The 12022-nt window shown below is 36.5% G+C and overlaps 1 long non-coding RNA gene across 1 annotated transcript in view; it reads right to left on the bottom strand.

The window, feature by feature from the left end:
- Window positions 1-10487, bottom strand: part of LOC134419396 (uncharacterized) — a 313894-nt gene extending 303407 nt beyond the window's left edge. The window contains exon 1 of the long non-coding RNA XR_010028034.1: window positions 10376-10487. This is a non-coding gene — a long non-coding RNA (uncharacterized LOC134419396). The remainder of the gene's footprint in view (window positions 1-10375) is intronic.
- Between the last annotated feature and the right edge of the window lie 1535 nt (window positions 10488-12022).

Here is a 12022-nt window from a genome sequence, read left to right as displayed (position 1 = left end):
GACACTCAAATATATTCATATCAAACTGCCTGTAAAGTCAGTGAGAAGGTTCATGAATAAAGAGAAATTCTAGTGACAAGGCACAGGAATCTTAAAGCAACTCAAACTGGCTGTAAGACAAGGGAAAGTCACCCAGTGTGTGCATTTAGCAGAGAGACCTTGAGTCATCAGTACAAAGACACAGACAGATACATGGCAATTCTAACAACTGGTCAGCAGCAAACACTCTTTGAATTAAGAAAGCTGTCACAAAGAGATGAGAAAAGTCACCTGTGCCTTTCTTTCTTTAGTGACTTCTGAAAAGCCCACAGCAGAACTACAAGTGTGATTAAATAAATGTGGTTTTCAGTTACCCCAAAATTTGTATGGTAATTCCAGTGAAGTCAGAGTAATCACACTGCATTTACACTCAGGTCAGTGGGCTCAGGATGAAACCCTTAAGTGACTAAAATCAACAGAGCACAGCATCTGCTAATACCACTGCCCAAAAAATCACAACAAGCCTCAGGCATGCTATTATCAGATTACACAATTTCACTGTCAGGCTGAGGAGTTTTAAAAGCAACTACAAACTGTGGAGGATTTAATTTTCACAGGCAAAGGATCTCTTCTTTCTATTAAAAGGACAAGATCGTGTTATTTCTTCAAAGATAAAGCTTAGTTTTGTTCTTCTCTTGTAAAGTGATAGATAGAAACACTCTTGCCCAATATTTTATGGGATAAAACATTTTTATCTGTGATTGGAATGTGGAGAACAGGAAAACTGGATTTTGTTTGAGAAGGCCAGAGAGTGTTTGCCATGCAGAACCACAGAGATTACAAGATTACAATTACAAGTGACATAACACTGTGAAGAGATTCTGCTAATGACAGAAACAGAGGCCACAAGTTTATTTAGTTCTTTTTAAGAGCAAGATATAAATTGAAAGATATAAATTGATTCATCCTTCCAGCACCAGATTGAAGCTTGTTCTCTCAATAAGGACTAATGGGATTACAAACATTATGACTCAAGAAAACTCTAAGTAGTAAGTGGATGTGTTATGGTGTATACTTGGTACTTCTAGAAATCTGACAAAGATCTTTCTTTAACCCCACCAACACTGGAAATTTTTATAAGTTTTTAACCTTTTCATATTCTGATGGCATTTTCCTTTCCACAATCTTCCTAAATTCCTCCCTTCACTCTGTGCATTTCAGAGTGCTGGGCTAATTACTCATAGTAAAGTAGACAGAAAACTTCACAGCTTTCTAGATGAAACAAAAAAAATCAACAAATATACAATCTTGAATCATTTGAAACAGCCGTTTTTAAACTGCTTGCAGTTGCTAGTTAGTAAAATGTAGCAAATCAGAGGTCAAGTTTGCAGTTTTTGGCAAAATAAAACCCACAAGCACAGACTAAAGGGGACATCATTTTTCACAGCTCCGATTCAAGATTCCTGGCTGCCTTTCTGCACTCACAGCTGTCCTACTCCTTGTTTGGCAGAAATACAGGGTGAATGTTCACACTCACCAAGCGCCAAGGCAGCCTGCAACGCTTAAAAACCAGAACTGGCAGTCTTGTCAGCCAAAGGAATTTATTCTGACTTCACCAAAACTGGACCAGCCACTGAGACCCAGTTTAGTAGCCAGCACCAACCACTGCACTTGCAGCTCTCAGAGAAGGATCCCAGATATGCAGCAAACCCCCAGGACTGGGCAACAGCTAATGAAATCTGTGGGAAAAGCTCAGTGTTTGGCAGCCTGGAGCAGGCAAACAGCAGCTCAGACAAGCAAAATGCAATTAATGGTTGCCTGCTGGGTTATGTTTTACATTCCTTCCTGTGCTCAGGAGCTAGAATGCCCAACCTGAAGCTGTGACTGAGAAAGGTCTCAGTGCTGACACCCACATTGTGACACTGTAGAATCTGCTAGGCAGCCATCAGCACACAGGCCTGTCAAAAGGATGGTCCATTCAACAACATTTTGGACAAATTAATGAAAATCTTTAGGTAAGACAACCTACGCTAAGTTGTTACAGAATATAATAACAACCAGTGTTGTACACAGTCACAGAAAACCCTGCCATTAACACTTTCTTGGTGTATATGAATAAAACATGATTTTTAGACCAGAAAAAAAACCCAAACCACCAAAACTTAGGATAACCATTGAGATACACACTTACAAAATATACAAATATACACATGAATAATATATAATTTCACACCCAGAATAAGCGCCCTTATGGGTCAATTACATACTCTTTCCTTTTTCCAGGTTTTCGGCATTGATGTGTTTTGTCTCTCTCATACTGCTTAGCCATGGGAGCACTCAAGGATTATGCTAGAGGGGATAAAATATCAGAAGCCATTGCTGTCATTTATTAGGTACACTTCTAACATCTCATGGAGCTGGGCATACCACCAGCTGCTGATAATTTTCATTTCCTTTTATTTAATATTGCTGAAAGAAAACATTGCATTTATTAATAGCAAAACAAATTTATCCCCTAACTTGTTCTGTAGGACATTTTTTAAATCTAATTCTTCTTTTTTTTTCCACACAAAGTAAGTTTGGTTCTGAAATTCTCTTTCATCTCCTGAGATGTGATCCTACATCTGCTCTGCAGGTAGAATTTTATGTGAAGTACACCACAACATAAAAGACAAATCCCTAGGTTCGTATCACTGGAAATGCCTCTGCCTAAAATAGTCAAATGCAAAGAAAGACCTTCATACAAGAAATATGGTTGATTGCATGCACACATAATTTCACTGGAAAATGCACCCAAAAAATGCAAACTTTATCACCTATTTCAATGTGTCATTTTATGCATATCTTTATGTTGCTACACATTTTAAAAAATACAAAATCCTAAATTACTTTTTTATCTCTTATTTTGCTCAAATATTTCACAACTTAAGCCTATCATATTACAAGGCTCTTCAGGAGACTTAAATAGTATTAAAATACTATCTTCAACTTGAAGGGCAAAATACCTGGAAAATTAAGGTCACATAATGTTTCAGAACCTAATGGAGTATGGATTTCTACTCAGAGTACTTCAACCAGAAACTCAGTAATCTTAAATCTGTCTCTGCTAGACATAATAAGTTTTAAATGTTTGAATGAATTTCAGGGTATAATTTTTTTTCAGGGTATAGTTTTTTGTATACCCTATAATTTCTGAGCAGGGCACAAAGCATTAAGTTCAGAATACTCAGCTGCCATAGAAGAGAAAAATCATTCAAATCAAAAGCACTCTTTTATAGGACATTAGAAATAGACAGGAATAGATTTTGAACCAGCAAACATGATGCTAATTTCTTGCACTAGTGTTTAAATATACATAAACACCACTGAAATAATGGGGCATGGGGTTATTAAAAGCTTGGCATGCTTAAAAGTTGTGTACAACCATACACAAAAATTAATCTGCATCTGGCATTTATTGCTTGACTTCTTGGGTGATTCTGATGTCATTGTTTATTTCCTAAGGGTGCCCAATGCAGATAACTCAGAGCATAACACAGAACAGCCTTAAAGAACTTCAGGCTAGGAATACTTTACACTGTGCTATGACAGATTTTTTTTTTTTTTAACACTTGACCTCTTGTGGTCAACATCAGCCAAGAAAAGCCACCACACTACTGTTCAGCCCCCAGGAGAGCCCTGAGACAGCAGAGCTCACTCTGTGCTACCTCAGCCTCCCACAGCCTTCTCAGCAGCTCATGGGGGCAGCACAGCAGCAAGAAGCAGATTTCAGAGCTGTGGCCAGGTGTCAGGAATTCATCTACCATTCCAGCTACCAAATAAAATCTCTATCTCTTGGCTAATAGTAAAACCATACCTTTATAAATTAATCTGAGATGCCACATATGGAGAAATTAATTGCCAGCAATGACTTGCTCAGCTGCACAGCAGAACCCCCACCTGCATTAATCCAATTGGCCATGAAAAAGGGAGAGGACAGGAGTTGCCTTTGCCTAATCTGAACCAAATTTCAGGGAAAAGAAGAATCCTACGGAGGTATTTACATCAGTTACCTTGACAATCATCCTAAGACCTGCAGACAAACCAGGAAGAAATAAATCCAAAGCCAAAGAACACGATGGTGCTCATAGTAACTTAAAAAAGCAGAAAGTGTTTCTTACACCAGTGTCACGACAAAGATTCAGAATGCCACAAACAAGCTTAAGTGATCCTGAAGAGTTTATAAGCTTCTTATGCAAGAAACACGGATGCACAGCAAACATGTATCTTCCAAAGCAAAATGCAAAATTAGTGAATCTCCAAAAATCTGTACAAGAATAGAGGTATCAGTACCATTTCTCTCAATTGTGTTTCCCATATAGAGCAGCTGTGAGAGGCCATTACCACTGAATGAGTCAAAAAACACCAAAATAAAGCCCTAAAAATCCAGATCATTCTATATAAACCTGCCCAAGGCAAAGGTGATTCAAAACCAAGGTCTGTAGACACCTGGTATTTCATTGAATGCTGCAAGAAATCCCATGGCATGCAGTTAAGAATGACAAATTAACCCATATAATGTGTTAATCTTGGCATCTATTGAGGATTCCAGCACAGAAACCTGAATGCATCACCATTTTGTTTTAATACAGGGAATATCTGCAAAATCTTCCCTTTCTTGTCGGGTTGTTTTGGGTTTTTTTTTGATGTTGGTTTTTTGATTTGTTTGCTTTTGGTTTTTGAGGGTTTTTTGCCAATCAGGTCAGGAAGACATCATTAAAATTGTGCTTCAAAACATTAGGAACAATGCATTGAATTTGATGACAAAATTATCTGTTGACTACAAGCATGATTTTTAGCAGCCATTTAACACCTATCCCAGAATGGTCCAACTGTTGTTACTTAGATACTTCATAAAAAATTCACAAACATAAACTCCAAAAATAAATCTAAATGTTAAAAAAAACCAACTTCAATTTCTAGCAGCCAGTCACAAATACATAGAATCTATTTGTTAAACTTTTTGAACAATCTACTGCATCATTTAGTTCACCCACAAGGTGGCATCTCTATTCTACATTTCCTTTGTTATTAGCTTAGAGAGAGGATCAAGCTGTCCTTCACAAAAGGTGCTGTGACCTCAGATGAAAAGTGGAGGCCACTGTACCAAGACTTTTAGAATTTCTATTCAGAAATCATCAATATTGCTTCCTTTCACATCAAATGTTTACTGATTTTACCATTGAGATGGGGATAAATTTGCAAGTCATGGCATCCAGTTCAACATTTTTCCCAGAAAAAATATAAAAGAGAAAGTGTTTTAGACATGATTGCAGAAAAATCTCTTGGTATTCTGTGTACTGATACTTGGTATTCTCAGTATTAAATCTTTCATAATGAATACTCTATAACTTGTATAAAGTTAGCTTTAAATGTAAAGCCAACCTCAAACCTGTCTGATACCAATCAAAACAGTCCAGTCACTCAGTACCTACACACAAAAATCTCAATTTTAAAAGCTATCTAAGGTTTATCATTAAAAAAATTAAATCAAACATCAGCTAAACATAGGTCTGCAAAAAAAAGCATTCTATGCTGCATGAAGTCACATACCAGTACACAGATTACATAGGTAAACAACTATGTCATTATGTACTTAAAATGAATTATAAAATTGCAAGTAATTACAGATTTCAACGGGCCTCTGAAATGCACTAAAGGTAACACTAATTAAAAATTATTTTTCTACATGACAGTAAGGCAGAATTTAATGCAAAGTCACAAATGAGGTAATTCTATTAAGCAGAAGGAAAAGGTAAGCAACCAATCATGCCTTTCTCCCTAAAAGTTATGTTAACCCTGCTGTCATGTTTTCAGTGCTGTTCTTTTGTGTTTGCTTTTCTGCCACAATCAAATATATGTATTTCTTAATTCCATACTTTGTTATGAACTGGGAAGGTACCAATCTCTCTTTTACATTAAATATAAAAGTTCCCAGGAACACACATGTTTGAGTGCACACAAACACATGCTCACCTATCTACTTTATGCAAAAATCTCAAAATAACATCTATAATCTCAAAGACTGGCTCTCAAGGATTGGAAAGGGGGAAAAGGGTACAGAAAACTGTTCCTAGGATCTTCCAGACTATACCACATTGGTACATTTTACTTAAGGTATTCCTTGAAAATGAAAACTCAGTGGTACTAAATCAAACATCATTCATTTCCACTGCAATCAACATGCAGTTTGAACAGTCATAAAATGCAGAAATCTATCAAAATTTAAGAATACAAACAGAGGCATGTGAATCCTGTGCACTGCTGTAAAATAGTTATTTACTGAAGAGAAATAATACTTAATTCCTACTGTTACTTTACTTTTCCCATCCAATACAATTGTCTATATTCCTCCTTAAAGTTTGCCTGCCATCAAATTTAATGCACTTCTTCCAAACTTCTTCAGCTGGAAGGCCCCTAAAAGTTTTTCAGTTACACACAAACTATTGCAGAATTTTTGTACAGACTGCTGTACAAAGAATATGGAGTGGTTTCCATTGTAAAAAAACTAATGTAAGTGAAATAAGATATTCAGGTAAAAACCACCCTCTTACATAATATTTATCTTAGTAGGCATTGGGCTGTGGCAGTGGAACAGCCTCCAATACCATTTATGTACCTGTTGTGATGGCTTATTAAAGACTTGCTCTGATATAATTCCCTACCTTCAATCTAAACTTCTGGTTGGCAGACAATACATGAAAAGAGAAATCATCTAAAAAATCCAACCCTGTTACCTTTCTATGCCTACTTGCTAAAAACATGAGAAATTAGACAAGCTCAAATCAAGACTTTTCTGCCTTGGCTAAGGAAGCAGAGGAAAATATTGTTTCAGTGCAACGCAGCCAACAAACATGGAAACACCAAAATGGAAACATCTCACAAATAAAATGTCCATGTAGTTGGTTTCCTGGTACGTACAGGAGCATGAAAAAATTAGCAGCTGTGCTGTAACCTCATAAATAATAACTTTAACTTGATTTTATAATTGATTATTTTAGGAAAATTTAGGGGGAAAATCAATATCTGGCAAATGTCTGAGCTGGACTAAAATGAGAAGAGAAGAAAGAGAGTTTTGTTATGTGTGCATGTGCCCCATATGTCCTACCATGGTCTACAGAGAGGGGGTTATTTGAAAGAAGGACCTTGTTGGATTTATTTTTCTTAGCTACACACACGAGTTCAACTCCTGAAGTATTTTAAGGTGGACTTGAAGCCCTTCTGCTACCATAAATGAAGGTGAGGGTGGTTGCAATGTGATGCATGTAGCTACCCCAAATCAAGGAAAGTAATGAAGACCCTTTAAAGCTGAAGGAAATATCCTTTTGCCATAGAGATAAACAAGTGTAGTAAGGAATTAATCAGGGCAATTATCTGGCTTGAAAACTGATCTGTGTTAAATAGGAGTGTAACAAAATATTCTATATTTTAATGACACCAAACAGGATAAAGACAATACTCCTCCCACCCTTCCACTGTAGCTTCTACCTGGCACAATCTGAACAATCAAGTCCAATTCCAAGCAGTACAAGCAACCACACAAAGGATGCTTACTTCAAAATAATCCACAAAACCTCTATTTAAAACTATATTAAATACTCAATATATTCTGTTTCAATATCATTTCTGCAGTTGGCATCTTGCCCAGAGCTCTGAGAGCAGGTGTCCCCAATTTCAGTGATGGGTCCAATGTGGATCCATCCATCCTGCATGCACTTCTGAGTATTAATGCATAACAGCATCATTTGTTATGTGTTGCTAATTAGTACCTCTAATGAAAAATGCTAGACACAAAATAGGCTGCTTCTCCAGGTGAAGACATTTCAATGTCTAGAGAAATTAAGTGGTGTACAAAACTTACAGTTTTCCTCCCAACTGTATTAAATATTAGGCTATGAGGAATACTTTTCCCACACCAAAGAAAAAAGGGAAAAAAAATTAATTGTTTCCCTTCCTAGCAAATTGAAAGCACATACAAATTCCCATTTCTGTTTTGCTGAAGTATTCAAAAGAAAACCACTTCTCTTTGACAATTATTTCACATGCAAGGAATGGAGATCAGAAGATTCCATACACCTTGTGCACCAAAGCTAACATAGCAAAAATTGCTTTGGAAGTCTTACAGCTCATGTAAAAAATGTAAAATGTATTATCAAGGTAACAATTACCATCTACTGTAAAAATTATAGAATGATAGGACTGTCTGTCTGTCCCCTTAATATTGCCAAACATATGAAGCATATTCCTTGAGAAGAACTATATTCAAGAATCATAAAAACCATTAGTTCTAAATTCACCTATCTGCTCTTGTCTAAAGAGATCACAGTCATTCTCAGCAGCACTTTTAATAAATAACCACCTTATTTTTATAAAGATATATGACATTTTTCCTGATTAGGATGGCCTTGCTAAGTAGATATAAAAATAATTATTTAGAGGATGTGTTCGCTCTGAAGGAGCAGCAAATGTTCTTTCAAAAACTGTTCTACATGCAGAGAGTTTAAATTTCATGCCATGTGATGTTCTAAAAAAGCATATCTGCAAAATACAGAAATGCTCTTCCATTGCTGAGAAAAACTCTTTGAATCCTCAGTTAAATTTCTAGAGGATAGAAGAAACAAGATATGCAGGTGTGCATATTAAATGTTACACTATGTTACTCCAGTTTTATAAGAGTATTAATTTATTACATATTTAATTTATATATTTTTCTTTTTGCTTTAATAATAATTGCCAGTAATTAACACCTGACCAGTGTCAGGCACTGCTTCAACAATCTTCTTATGAGTTAAGAAGTTAAGAGCATTTGGTACATGGCAACCTAATGGACAGACAATTGAAATGAACCTGGTTTTACTTCACCAAATTTAGGGGGTTTATTATAATTACTTCAAGTAAAATCATTCTCCAGTACAAACAGGACAACTCTACCACCACTACAGGCATCACAATCATAGAGGACAAGATTAAATTTCAAGCACCCTTTCACAGAAATCTATGATCCTCTCCAAAATACAGTGATGTGGATGAACACATTTCAAATCCAACATGACAGAACTTACAAATAATAAAAATCTCTTGGATATGAGAGATCATGTTTTCTCAGGCATTCCAATAAAGATAATTTATACCTTGTGATGGTTCAGCAAAAAAAAAAAAAAAAATAAAAAAGCCCAAGCAAAAAGTATCTGACCTGATCTGTCTGCTAGACCAAATGATCAAGATTTATTTACTTGAATATGACTTAAAATAAAAAATTATCAAATATTAAATTCCTAAAGTTATTAATATTTAGTGTGCTTGTGTTGCAGCTCAGTTTCTATTGTTTAGCACAATAAAACCTCAGTTTAGGTTGGCATGTGAGCACACTGACAATTTTTAATGTTAAAATAGGTGCAATTGTCAAAGAAGACACTTTGCACAAGACAAAAGTATTCTTGTCCAGAATTCAAGGCTGCTCCACAGTGTGCTTGGCACAGCAGGTTGGAATTACACTAACCCAAGATCCAACATTGGGAATCTCAGGAACCTGCAATTTCAGCAACTTCTCATTCATCTACTGACACCCCAAAATGTTTGGGATTTACTTTAAACTAAGAAATGCCATTCCAAAAGTTCAAATAAACAATACTCCACTGAGCAGCCAGCAATAGTTATGGAAATATGAACTATGAAAAAGTGGCATAACACAAATTATCTGGAAGCAATTAGCACTTGCTAGTTTTAAACACAACTGAGTGCTCTAAAACCAAAAGAAAAAGTACAGGAAACACCAGAGGAGCCTATCCTTTAAAAGATATTTGCATAAGAAATGGCAGTGGGAAAAACTTTACACTCCATCTCCCTCCTGCCTTAAGTATCTTATTCCACCAAGTGTATCAGCAAAGCTGCCATGAGCAGATGCTAACACTGTAATTAATTCTCAGGACCCTTTTGTTTTACTACAGGGAACAAACGTGGAATAGTTGGGTGAACTAAATTGAGCATCAAGTACATTCAGTTGCTGATGGCAAATTGATTTTTTCACAGCAGGCTATCAGTTCAATTTCAGACAAGCATTTCATTAAGACACAGCATACATAACTCCTTATAACTTTGAACTACCTTCAGCACAGCACTAGGATCAAAGAACAATCAAGTCTTTGAGACTATGCTTAAAATAAAAAATGGGTGCTTGACACCATGTTCTCCAGACAGAGGAAAGCAAAAATCAAACTCCAAAAGCTTGCTTGTGCAGCATTTAAGCTGGCTAACAACACAACTGGCATGAACTCTTGCATGGCAATTTCTATATGAATCTCTCAGCTTTTTTCTTAAAACCCCTGATGTCAGCTCCAGATGAAAACCCACACAATACCTGTTTTTTCCAAGTGGCTTTGTCACAGCAGTGCTCATCTGACAATCAGGCAGTGAGGACAGCTGACTTTGCAGCACAGCACCACATGGAGAGAGAGAGAATCTCCCTAGTGAATGGCAGGAGGCAGGCCATTCCTCTGCACCCTTCCTGAAGCTTCTTGTGGGGATGGAAGCAGCAATTGAGCAGTATCAAAAAAAAAAAAAAAAAAAAAAAAAAAGACTTTGAAGAATGCTATTTACATGGTCTAAACCCCAACATTAATTCTGTCCAACTCATCCCACCAGAAGGTCTTCTCCAACCTACAGCATCACCTGACTCAAAGCAGGAGCCTGGAAGAAATCTGGGCAGGATAATTGAATAGTGGGATCAAAACAAAAAATGCAGAAAGCAGAATTGCTACAAACTGATCCTGAATTTTTACATCTGCTTAGACAGTTAAATATGTTACTTATTCAGTTTGGTTCTCATTTGGGTTCAGCAGTGACTAAAGTTGTTCCAAATTTTAAAACTTCAAACTAACAAACAGCTCATGCTGAGTTCCTGTTCAAGGAAATAAAATAAAAAAATTCAAATTAGTATTTCCTCCAAGTTCAGTTCAATTAGCTGTACTTACATAAAAAACAGTGGAGGAAATGCTGCCTTGTTTGGTGTTTTTGCTTTAACCTTTTAGACAGGGTTACTGGGCCTCTACTTAATGAGAATTTTTAGTTGAAAGCTCAGCCTTTAAATGCTTTCCAGCTCGCTGCCAGAAATGATGCTGAACTCTGTACAGCAACAGAAGCTGCCAAAACATCTTTCTTTTCTATTCACATCCTGTCCTACCCATCCCACAGAGCCTTATCTCACACTTATGCCAAAACTTCCTGTTCCCTGTTCCATTCCCACTTTGCCCTTCCATCACCTCATCTGGCACTCAGCAGCATCTTTATGGGCTCCACACACTCATTCCAGGGATGCTTTTTCTCCCCAGCTCCTCCCTTAGCTCTGTCTCTGATCCAGTATTTCCCAGAGCCTCATTCCTATTTGTTCTCCTTCACCTTCTTGGTATTCTCTCTAAAATCATCCAAGTTCCAAACCCAGGGGGGGATATCAGAGATATTGGTCATCTTAGTTGTGCCAGTTTAAACCTGAACCTGCAAAGATTTAGCAGATCCCACAGTCCCACACCAAAATGAGTGACAGGGAGTAGGTACATTTAAAGTGATCAGCTGTAAAATAAATATTTGAAACAGTCCTGTAAGCAAAACACAAGTATTTAGTTTAAGAGGCCCAAATTAGGACCTGCTGGCAGATCACTGTTGATTTTTTATAATTGCAGGCGAGTTTAATTTTTCAGAGTTGGCATAAAAAAATATCTAAAATTTTTAACAAAGAGTTTCAGATGGTTTGTTTTGTTCATTTTAACCCAAACTAATTATTCTGTGTACTTGACTGTTTTTTAAAAATGCAAATCTGATGCTCAAAAATATGGCAATATGGGGAAATTAGTTACTTTTTCCATATGAAGCAGTTCATACAAATATCTAACTGTATATAAAAACCTCAAAAAATGCAACTAATAAATCACAACCAGAGTTTCCTCAGTTCTGTTACAGTTGCTTAAGATGATGAAACAAAACACTTACTTTAATTGGTTGTTCCTTGTTC

The sequence above is a fragment of the Melospiza melodia genome, chromosome 6 (assembly GCF_035770615.1).
Source record: "Melospiza melodia melodia isolate bMelMel2 chromosome 6, bMelMel2.pri, whole genome shotgun sequence".
Lineage (NCBI taxonomy): Eukaryota > Metazoa > Chordata > Aves > Passeriformes > Passerellidae > Melospiza > Melospiza melodia.
This window is presented reverse-complemented; position numbering and strand designations above follow the sequence as displayed.